Source organism: Haliotis rubra, unplaced genomic scaffold, assembly GCF_003918875.1.
Source record: "Haliotis rubra isolate DU_JTF1 unplaced genomic scaffold, ASM391887v1 Scf2424, whole genome shotgun sequence".
Taxonomy (NCBI): Eukaryota; Metazoa; Mollusca; class Gastropoda; order Lepetellida; family Haliotidae; genus Haliotis; species Haliotis rubra.
Window position 1 is genome coordinate 26,232 of NW_025766475.1, and position 11,839 is coordinate 38,070.

Consider the following 11,839-nt stretch of genomic DNA (forward strand, 5'->3'; position numbering starts at 1 on the left):
AACAATCATCAAAGTATGTAACGAAAGTGTTGAGAACATGGCTTTACACAATTGCACAAGTAAAAAATCGACTTCACCTGAAAATGTTGATTTTGATAAGGATTAAAAAAGGCATCCCTACAACGCAACAGAAATCACCTTCCAGTTGAAATTGTGCAGCAAAGATATTAAGAGCATGCACTGTCTGGCTATAGAAATCAAGATTACTTCGGAAATGGCATTCATTTTGAAGGAGTTTCAAGGTCAAATCACTTCGCCACGTCGAACATCGCCATTGAAAGAATGCACGCTGGAGATTACCAATCATCTGTTGCCAGGCGACTGAATGTTAGTCTGCGCACAATAATATCACTGCTTGCAGCTCGTTACAACCAAACAGGTATATAGGCCAGTGGAAAAGGTAAAAAACCAGGACATTTTACCTAACAACCAAATTTTATGTGGATTTATTACGTCATACTAAAGGTAACTCCTGGTCAAAACCCAGACAAAATCAGACATGGGGAAACTGTTTTATGAGCCTTCAAACATAGCTCATCCAGTATAGATCAATATGAGGAATTTGACCGTTTTCGTCCAAACAAATGAATACAGTATGCAGTTTCTGATAAACCACTGATAACAATTACCTTCATATTTGGTAACCATAAGTGTATGGTTAATTCAGAGTTGTTAATATACCAGTGTGACCTTGACCCAAATTTCAAGGTCGCACCAGGCAAAATACCGTGATTACCGTGATTACCGTGAGTTGAGAAAATGGCACTGGGGTTTAACTTTTATGGTATATTGACGTCAATTGCTGATGCCATTTTGTTTATGATAAACATGAGATGAAACAGGGATTCCATTCTAATAATAGGAAATCACTCACATTTCAAGGTCACACGTATCATGTCATATCATACCATCTTAATGAGTATCAATCATCGTCACCAAAAAATCCATTGCCACATGCACCTTCACATTTGCAATGGATACTGCATGAAAGCCCCCTTTTCACACAACTTCATGACCGACAGAGTTTATTTTGGGTTTTACAGCAGCATCTGACCTCCTTCAATATATATGCAGGGCAGGGGCCCGATCCGTGATAACAGGAATAACATGGCCATTGTCACACTTGAATCCATACTGTGATTTGTCGAGTACTGTTGCTAGATTCTTCCATGTGCTGACTTGTAGATGCACTCTCTGTGAATGGAAAAAGGCAGCACTGCTTGTAGGTGGCATCCTTTCAATACTGATATATCTTGATGACTTTATGTTCATGAAACGCAGTTCATCAAGTTTCAGGCCGTTCCTGCCACTGTACAGTCCAGCTACATACTGCTCACCAATTTCCCCAATCACCTCTTTTGGAACTGATGCTTCACCAAACATGACATACCTTTCATGAAATCTATGAGCCAAGTTAGTATTAACATACTTAAAGTGTTTGGTTTTTCCAAAACCAAATATGGCTGAATGTTGTATACAGGCTGGAATAGCCCTAAATCCGCCATTTTGATTTTATGACGTCATCATCGAACACCTGGCTGACCTCATTTCACAGGGGTGCCAATGACCTTGTACTGAGCTGACCTTGGATTAAACCACTTTCCCAGGGGTATTTTTAGATCAGGAGCATAGCGACCGAAAGAGAATGACATCATAGTAGTCATGTAGATTTACATGTGTACGAGTGTTATGTTCATCGTACAATATTGTGTGTATTTGTGACTATTTGAGAATAAATCAATTTTGGTTATAAAAGTCCTAACAAAAGGTAGGTGAAGGGAGAGCAGAGTGGCACAGTGGAAGCGCACTGGGCTCATAACCCAGAGGACCGTGGATCGAAACCACGCTCTGCTAACAACATGTTTTTAGGAGTTAGAATTACGGCTAGCATACATCTATATAAAGGACAGAAACGGTGATTAAGCTCCATTTATCACGGGACCGTGATAGTGACACTTCATCTGAAACCTCTGTGTGAGAGTCAGTATTCGTTCTGAACAAGACAATGAACAGAAGATACTGGAGACCCTATTTGGACGACCCTAAGAAATGGACCAAATATTATTATTTGCAGGCTAAAGGCTATCCCAATCCCTTTACTAACGTGGATGATTATGTGATCTATTATGAGAAACAAGGCGTCAAGATGGACCTACCCCATTCTACAGACAAGTTTGCTCTCACGTCTCCAACCCAACAAGTCGTTCAACAGGCCAAAGCTCGTATTCAGATGCAGGAGAACGGGGAAACTGAAGCCAAAATAATGACTTCCTCCCAGAGTCGCACAAAGAAACGGAAGACGTGTTTTTAGATAAAAGCAGCTAGTAGACAGGTTCTTTGCCATTTAGACTCGGACCACCATGCAGCCAGCAAAGTGTCCCGTGTGCTGTTAGACGTTTTCCAGAAGGGATGCCATGCTTAGACATCTCAGGAATCAACACAGACAAGCAATGCAGCCACCACCACCTCCACCTACACCACCACCACCACCACCACCACAACCACGAGCACCACCAACACCACCACCACCACCTATGATGCAACCAGTGCAACCACATGTGGGTGCTTTGGAAGAATGTAGACTGATCCACCCCTTCACCATGATTGTCTCAGGGCCGACCTCCTGTGGGAAAACGTACTTAGTGAAACAGATTCTAGAACGCATGAACATTAAACCTTATCCTGAACGTATTATTTGGCTCTACAAACGATGGCAGCCCTTGTATAACCCCATTCATACCCATGTTTATCCCTATGTGGAATTTCATCAAGGCATTCCTTCTGATCTCGAAAAGGATGCGTTTCTGGACCCCCATGTGGGGAATGTGGTAATCCTCGATGATTTAATGTCGACAGCGAGCAAAGATCCATGCATTACAGATCTGTTTACGGAAGGAAGTCATCATCGTAATCTCTCAGTGATAGCCTTGAACCAGAATTTGTATTTCAGTAAGGATCCCACACAACGAAGAAACTGCCATTATCTGCTTCTGTTCAACAACCCTATCGATCAACAACCCATCATGACTTTGGCGAGGCAAATGTATCCAGGTAACACAGACCGTTTCATGGAGCCGTTTCAAAGGGCTATCCAGAAACCATATGGTTACTTGTTGGTTGATCTAAAACCCCAAACCCCTCCCCATTTGCGACTTTGCCCCAATGCATTCAGCTTAAAAGGAGACATTCAAGCTAGGACCATTCAGTCCGAGTTAGCCTTTCGGCGTGAGCAGACGTGTGAAGAAAACATCCCAGCCATGCCATCTTGTGATGACTGTGGACTCATGTTTCAAGACGTGCATGATTTGCAAAAACACAGAAAAAACTGGTGTCCTGTAAAGTCTTTAGTGTGTCCACCGGGAATACCCCAAGTTAAAAGGAAGAGGGAGGAAGACGACAACTTCTCTCCTGTGAAGGCGCCACGTACACTGTCAGATTGTGACTATTGTGGTCAAGTGTTTAGCAATAACCACAACTTACAAAGGCATTTACACGATAAACAATGTCCTGAAATGGAAAATGATGATGATGATGATGAATCATTAAACGATGTCACACAAAACAACAGGGAAAAAGAGATGGCTGATCTCGAAGAGCAAGGTATAAGACAAATGTATTCACATACACGTGAGCTGAATAAAGACTTTTTGGATGAGAAACGACAGCTGTACATGAAAAGAGGTTTAAACGAAGACATGATTCAAGCCAAACTGAACAAATTCATGTGGAGCACGTTTAAAGAGACGTATGCCCGATTTATTACTTATCTGTACCATATGCAGTATGGTCCAAAGACACAAGGAATACTGAAACAAGTAGGAGACACAAATAATCTGTATCATGATGTGTTTTCCAAACTGTACCAATATAAGTCTTGGGTCGAAGGCTTGACCGAAGATGATAATGCAGACATAACATCTGATGAAGAGAGTGAAGGCCATGACGATTAGGGAACGGTGATAAGACAACAGATGTAAAGTAAACTTCTGGGAGCGCTCCTATCCCGTAGTTGTACTCGTTTGAAACGGAGCTAATAAAAAAATGAAATCAGTTTATCTTGTTTTTTTGTGATGTATACCTCGTTGGGAGCCACATTAACTTAGTGCGCCTAGTGGCAGCAAGATGCTCCCCGGGGAGTTGAGAATGGTAATATGGCTGTGATTGACATCCAAGGAAAAAGTTACCAGCCCTTTGAGCATGCATGCGGTATGGACTATAGTGCTATATAAATACCCATATAAAAATAATATACACCAGTGCATTGTCATTTATGATTACTCTTTCATGCTTACACTATACAGTTACACCCCATTCCTGATGGAATTTTAGAGAAAGTTGCATTCCTAAATATGATGTAAAAACCCCATGACCAGAACGCACATTTTCAAAGCTGACACGCCCTAGTTAGTGTTCATTCTAACGAGCAGTTTTATTCATGGGTGTTTTTACACTCGCGAGAAATGTCGTCAGGCTATAACTGTCGACAGGAACCTCCCTCCCTCTGCCACAGCAGTGCCCCTAGACTAAGGCTTAGTCTCTGAATATATAATTTTGATAGTAACAAACAAGCTCATTTATATTGAAAAGGAGCCCTAGGGAGACCAGAGATTCTGAGGAAATCTAGACTTGCTTTATTTAGGGCTTTAGCACTGCAGAGAGGGCTTGGCAGTGGGGAAATTAAAGTGGTTCAGGGACTACAGTGCCCCCCGCCCCTCGCCACAGCATAGTCCCACACACGCAAATGTGGGTCACCAGATCGCGTCTCTGCTAGCACTGTGAGAGGGAGATTATTTTGCACAACACAATCCCAGATATGTTCTATTTACATGGAAGGTGCAATATTAGTCTCATGTGTTTTGGTGGTTGATTCATTCAATACAATCACAAACATATGGGATTTGGGTATAACATCTCAATATCATCCCTGATTCCTATATTTATCGCATTACAAGGCAGGATACAATGACAATATGGATTGATATTCAAATACGGAATGTGAATACCGGTAAGTTTGAAATACGTTTGAAATTCTATTGAGTTGGGTTGTTTTGGTGATGGTCAAGACAAACTCAAACCATTTTCATGAACGCTGATTGCATTGAACAAATGTGTTATAAAACCCGTGAACTGAACCTGTATCATTTCTTTTACACATATGAGTGCACATGTTTGACTAGACTAATGTTTAGTGTCTGAATGTATTATCTTGATAGTAACAAACAAACCTATTTAAATTGACAAGGAGCCCAAGGCAGACCTGGGGGAAATCTAGACTTCATTTAGAGCCTTAGCAGTGCAGGGAGGGCTAGGCTGTAGGCAAAATAATATGGGTCAGACACCGTGAGACAGGCTAATGTTAGACCCACGATTTTGAGTACAACTTGAGGAGGTATCATATTACACCTCGGCTGAGTGAGACGAGGGAAGTGTCTGGAGGCTGCGACTGTTAATTCACCATGCCTCAACGGTGCGCACTCTGAGATGACAGATTTTCTTCGCAGAAAAGGTTATTGAGTATAGAAAATCTAAACATTTTGTAAGAGGACAAAATGATAACTTCAACTGACTGTCAGAGGGTTTTTTTAATAGGTAAAATTGAAACCGGACGAAACTAGTTTGTGGTCAGTGGTCCAGTGAGCCCCGATAGTTGTTCTACGCTGATTGGCCTAAATTAATGGCGTGATGTGATGGTGTGATGCTATGATGTGTTTCCCACGGGGCGCGCGGTCATTGACCCCTCGGTCAGGGTGAGTCACACCGGAGTGAGTTGGCTGTATGCTGATTGGTCCAAATTAATGGCATGATGTCATGGTGTGATGCTATGATGTGACGCCGGATCCCACGATCATTGACACCCCTGTGAAATGAGGTCAGCCAGGTGTTCGATGATGACGTCATAAAATCAAAATGGCGGATTTAGGGATATTCCAGCCTGTATACAACAACAGCTGAAGTTGTGTCGCATCCTGACATGGCATGAACAAAGGGCATCAGCTGGCACATTTGAGTCCCAAGACTCTGCTTTGCCGTGTGTACAGACAGAGTCCGAGATCTGGTCTTCATATACACTTTACTGCCCGGATCAACATGGTATAAGAGTACCATAAAGACATCTGTATCATCAGAAATGACGTGTACAGTATGGTTATCTTGTGCTAACTCCACAGCCTTTCTCACAATCACAATATCGGCATCCCCTTCAACACCAGCATGATGTACGTCAATTCCTGATGTCTGAAGGTGAGAAGAAATCAGGATGATGATTTGCTGCTTGTTTTTCTTGTTGCAAAGAAAGCTTGCTGAATCTCCTGGAACAGGTGTTGTTGCTAATACAGCGATATCTGGCATTGCTGACCTGAACTGTTTCCTCCTCATCTGTTCCTGATCTTTGGTAGTGTGAACTTGGTAACTATCAAACACAACTGTTACTTTACAGTCTCTGTTGAATCTGTGGGACACAGCACTGACATAAGAGGTACACATATCTGCCATAGTTCCTACCTTTGGCCACTTCAGCTGTTGAAGGAGGGCACATCCATCAATGATCACATATTCTGGCTGACTACTGTCTTGCATTACAATATCTGGGTACAAATCTGTGATGCAGTTGACAAGTTGTGACTTAGTGGATTTTCTCTTCTCATGGTACCATCATCATGGAACAAAGACGGTGAGACAGAAGCCAGCTCATATGAGAAGACTAAGGGGGCAGATGAATGTGCGATTGAGAGGAGTCGTTGATGAAGCTCTGTTGATGATATGTGGACTTTTTCCTCATTTGTGAGAGTGAGAGATTTTTTCATTACCTCTAAAGTAACAACCTGACTGCTCCTTTTGAAAATAACCTCACCAAAGGTGCGATTTGTCAGTGCTGATTGAATTCTGGATCCAACTTCAATCAGTGAGTCAACATTCACTCTTGCATCCGCAATGACACCTGTCGAGATGTTGCGGAGGTCACATCCATCAACACTGAATGGGTTGTGAATCCTGAGATAGTCAAGCAGTTTCATCATGTCCTTGTAGTCCTGTTTCACTCGTCCTTGATTGATTTCACGGTGATGATCTGCCCAATATTTAGAGACATTGCTCAGTTGCCTCAACTCTTCTATATACTGAGCTACAACATGTGCGGAAAGCAGCCATCTTGTCCTCGCACTATCCTTGTGTGTTATGTTAATAAGTCCACCTTGTGTTTTGCCAGACCTCATAAGCGACTGCTCAATCGTCATGTCGGACCATGTACCACTCCAGAAAAGCTGTTGGTTCCTGTGTACAGTGAATAGACCTTCAGATAGTGGTTTCATTAGACAGGGACAAGGGTTGATGTATTCCTGGATGTACAGCCTACAGTATTTCGCATAGTTATTGTGTCCCAGTGCAGCAAACCATGGAAGCATGTCTTGACATGATTTCAGGTGTAGTAGCCAGTTTCCTGTGCGCTCCGCTCTAATGAATGTGCATATGATGGAAACAAATTCCATGAACTGAAACCATAACCGTGCTGTTCTGGATTTTTGTAATATCATTTTTTTCTTTTCGACAGTGTTTAGGATGGAGATGAGTGATGTAGAACTAATGTCATCAACACTGACAGTATGGTCTGACAGATCCTTCACAATCTTCTCCACTTCTAGGAGCATATCATCATCTGATTTTATGGAATCATTGAAGTGTTCAGGTGTGTCACACTCACTGTCGACAGTTTGCTGATTATCAAAGAGCAAAATGTGCAATGCGGCTGATGTTAAGAGACAAGCCCTCACTGTCTTGCTGTAGGACTTTCCTTCGAACATCTTAGGAATAGAGTTTGTTGCATACACACATGACCATAGCTCCTCCATGCCTGAAAACTGCATACTTTTACATCCTGCTCCAAGAAAGGACATCAACTGATGGAACCCACCAAGACGTAACTTCACATGAGCAAATTCCAGTGGATGCTCTGTCTTAATCTTGAATGCTTTGGCATAGAGAGGCTGGTCGAAGGTAAGTAGGGCACAACACTGTCTAACTGTCTGTCTCTGATTATCCACAAAACACCATGGTTGAATAAACTGCTTCACATGTTTGTGGACTCAGTGGTATCATCGGATGATACAATATTTTGGATTGGTGGAAGTCACCCATTACAATGTCTGCCATGAATCCTTGCCATCCAGGTGTAATCTGACTTCGAAAATTTGACAACATCCAAAGGGTGTCTTGAAGTTTGAATCCTGTAGTTTTGGAACCTCTACAGATGGTAATGAGGAAAACATCAGCTTTGACATGTGGTTAGTTTGGGGACTCAGATAGGGCTGTATGTTATTGAATTCTCAAACAGGCAAAATGTCACTTGCAAGTAGCTTCTTTCTGTACAGTTGTTTTAGTTTGTGTTTGGCAAGTAATGATGCCCATGACATGTGTAGAATCATGACCACTTGTTGTATCCTCATTGTAATCAAAATTGTCTGCAACCCACTGGCAGTAACCCCTTTGATCACTTGTATCAATGCCAGGATGTAGGTCAAACACAGATTCACTAGTCACTGCAGATCTTTCAAAGTCCAAAACTTGATCATATGATATTGTCATACCAAGAGCAGACAGGGCATTCAGTAGAACCTTTGATCGTGTAGTTTGATGAACAAACAGACCAGACGCAAGTAACAGTGGGGATTGGTAAGAGTTTTGGGTACATGCATGCATGATTATATGACACAGAGAAACTATTTGAAGCTTCACCCTCCTGTGGATTTCACCTGAGTTTGATTTTCCAAAAGACTATGCATGAAAGTCAAGAGCAGTTTGGGTATTTGGCTTTCCAAATGTTCAATGTTGATATCATCTGGAGATGGATAGCAGTCACCGTTGGGCCTCAGTTCCATTAGGATGCTTCTCAATGTTTTCCCCATATGCTTTGCTTCTTTTGTATATCTCTTCTTCATCAGAAGGATCATCATCAATGTAATTTTCATGTAAGATTGAAGCTGCTGTACTGGTGAAAGTGTACATTTTTCTTTCCATCAATCTCAGTAATATTTAGATTTTCTCCAAAATGATGCTGTAGTTTTCGCTTGAGATGTTTATCACTGTATGGAATTGTGTCCTCTGTAAGAAATGAAGCAAGTATGCGACTGAGGTCGTTGATGGTGTATTGTGTTCCTGTTTGGGTGTTTAAAACTTGACATAATTTCTTGAATGCTTCAGCATTGCAAGAGTTCAGATTCCTTGAATTCTCTTTGCTGTTTCCACTACCCAAGAGAAATAACTGCATACAATAGCGATGGTAAACAGCCTCAACAGCTCTGATGTCACCTGCACATACAATTCGTGAATGTATACTTACAGCTTGTGGATCTGTTCGCTTAGAACATACTTCAAGAAGTGTAGATTGAAGTGTACTTGATTTCTCAGAATTATTCACTATTTCAACACTACTTACTCCTTCACGGTTAGGATGTTTTTTAATCTTGTTAAAGTCAATTTGTCCACAACAGATCAGGCAGTTTGTTTTATAACTGAATGTATTATCTGACTTCCGAAGAATTCTGCAGCTTTGTTCAGGTCCATTGGTACTCTTTTTACATGATGCTATAATATTTTTGGTTGAAGTGTATGCCTTTCTGCATCCCTCATGAACTCTGAAGATCTGTGATTCTGAATTACTAAATGATTTAAATTTTTCATCTCCTCTCTTCTGTGATGCAGCTAAAATGGAATCAAGTCCTTTTCGGTGTAACATTAACATCAGCGCCACTTTGATTACAGATGAGGCATTCCAAACCTGAAAAAATATTTGAATTGATCAACGTTATTTATCAATTTATTTAAGATGAAGCCATTTCAGAAAAATCTACACAAAAAAATTCAAGAGCAACAAAACTGTATCTATCCTAATCTCAAAATTTCCTGTGAATCTGTCAATCTAACAACATTATCATGATAGCAAGGTATATGGTCAATGCTCACTGCTTTTCCATGGTTGTCATGCCATGTGCGTGAAGATTTCTTGTGCAAAAGTTGAGCAATCCAAACCCGAAATAAATGTTGAACAATTAATATTGTTTATAAATATTTATAAATTTTCGTATATCATGAATGAATAATGTTTAACGAAAACAAATTAATTAATCTACCTCCAACAGTCAACTGAAATACAACTTTGTTACATATATCAATTCACTGATCATCATAGCAATGAATAGTTTCATGAATACTCACTTTTCACGCTCTTTTTTGCGAAGATCTTTCTAGTCCCTCATAGCAGATGCCATGTTACCTGCCATATTGTTTCCATCACTTCTGTGAAACCTAAAGTAATGTATTAAATGAACAAATTTATTAATTGATTTAAATTCTTTTAATAAAACATAATCATAAAATATCATCTGTCAGTTGTTAATCACAGGGGAAGCGATGAGATTAGACTTTAGGCATTTCCATGCTTACTAATAACTCATTTGACTAGAGATAGGCAATATTTACAGGTATTGATGGGAATCTTAACTAAATGATACTCTCCATGCATAGGTGTTAAAACCATTGTAAGCTCACTCTAATTTTAGCCATATTTTATTACTTCATTAAATGTAAGTTGGTAATCCAACAGAGGTTCATATCATTAGAATATGGTTTTAGGAGAATAGTATCTTTTGCTTCACACAACAAAAATAGTCCCTTTTTAACACAGCAGTTTCTCTTTGCAAATTGATTTTTTTCCTCAAGTTTGATAGTACAAAATAGCATAGAAAGCAATAATCAATACTTAAAAGTATTTGTTACTGACAAAATCACAAGAAATGTGCAATTTAATGTACCTTTATAACATAGCAGGCAACTGAAATATTCCACTTAGTTTGTTACAATATCAAGTGTATTTACTGTGCTAAACCAAGGTATACCATCATAATAACAAGGCAAATGTTCAATACTCACTGTTTTCCATTGTTGTCAGGCTTTTAAAAGTCTGTGGATGCACGCTTGCACAAGTTACAGCTGCAGGCTCATAGATCTAGCAGACGACATGGTGGCTGCAATATTGTTTTTCATAGCAACATGCTTGTACTTTTCCGCAACAACTCGTTATTATATGTGAATGCATTTTCAGACTTGCAACTCAAACTTTTTACACTGTAACAAAGTTTCCCAAGGCTGATTTTGTCTGGTTTTTTTTTATAATGCATTCTCCATGATAGTATATTAATTTAAAAACATAAATTTGGTTGTTAGGTTAAATGTCCGGGTTAAATATTTTTGGGGGCTTTTTCTACTGGCCTAATTAGTCCCCGTACAGGCAGACCTCGAGTCACCACTGCAGCCCAAGATCGATACATCTGGGTACTAAACATGATCGTTACTGCCACGGGTGAGAGCACAGCAGCCAGGGTGCCTGGACGTCGAAGGATATCCGGTCAAACTGTAAGAGATTGGTCTGAGAGCCAGGAGACCCGACGCCGGGAACGTGCTACGTCGTCACCATCTCGCTCAGCGTCTCCGTTATCTAAAGTATCCACTTGGTTGTATAGACATTACCTTCTTCTAAACTGGTGTGTAAAAATCATGTACTCAAAGTCTATTTGTGGACCCGAGTTATACATGTTTTAAAATGCAACATTTTCTCAACAGATTTCTGGCCTATGCGTTTCTTTTGGGGATAGTATATATGCGTGTGTGTTACTATTTCTCTTAAATGGGTTCCTCTCTCTCTTCTTCTCTCAATCTTCTCCTCTCTTTCTCCCTCAATAATAACTCTCTCTCTTCTCATTCTCCTCTCTCTCTCCCTTTCCATGGTCCCTAGTATGGGGATCTACTTTCAGTTGTTGGCGATCTATAGCCTTGTTTTTATCTTGTATTG

The 11,839-nt window shown here is 40.5% G+C and overlaps 1 non-coding gene across 1 annotated transcript; it reads left to right on the forward strand.

Annotated features, from left to right (window-relative positions):
• Positions 1–1,782: 1,782 nt before the first annotated feature.
• Positions 1,783–1,854, forward strand: Trnam-cau. The gene has a single exon. It is a non-coding gene; the product is annotated as a tRNA-Met (tRNA).
• The last annotated feature ends 9,985 nt before the right edge of the window (positions 1,855–11,839 follow it).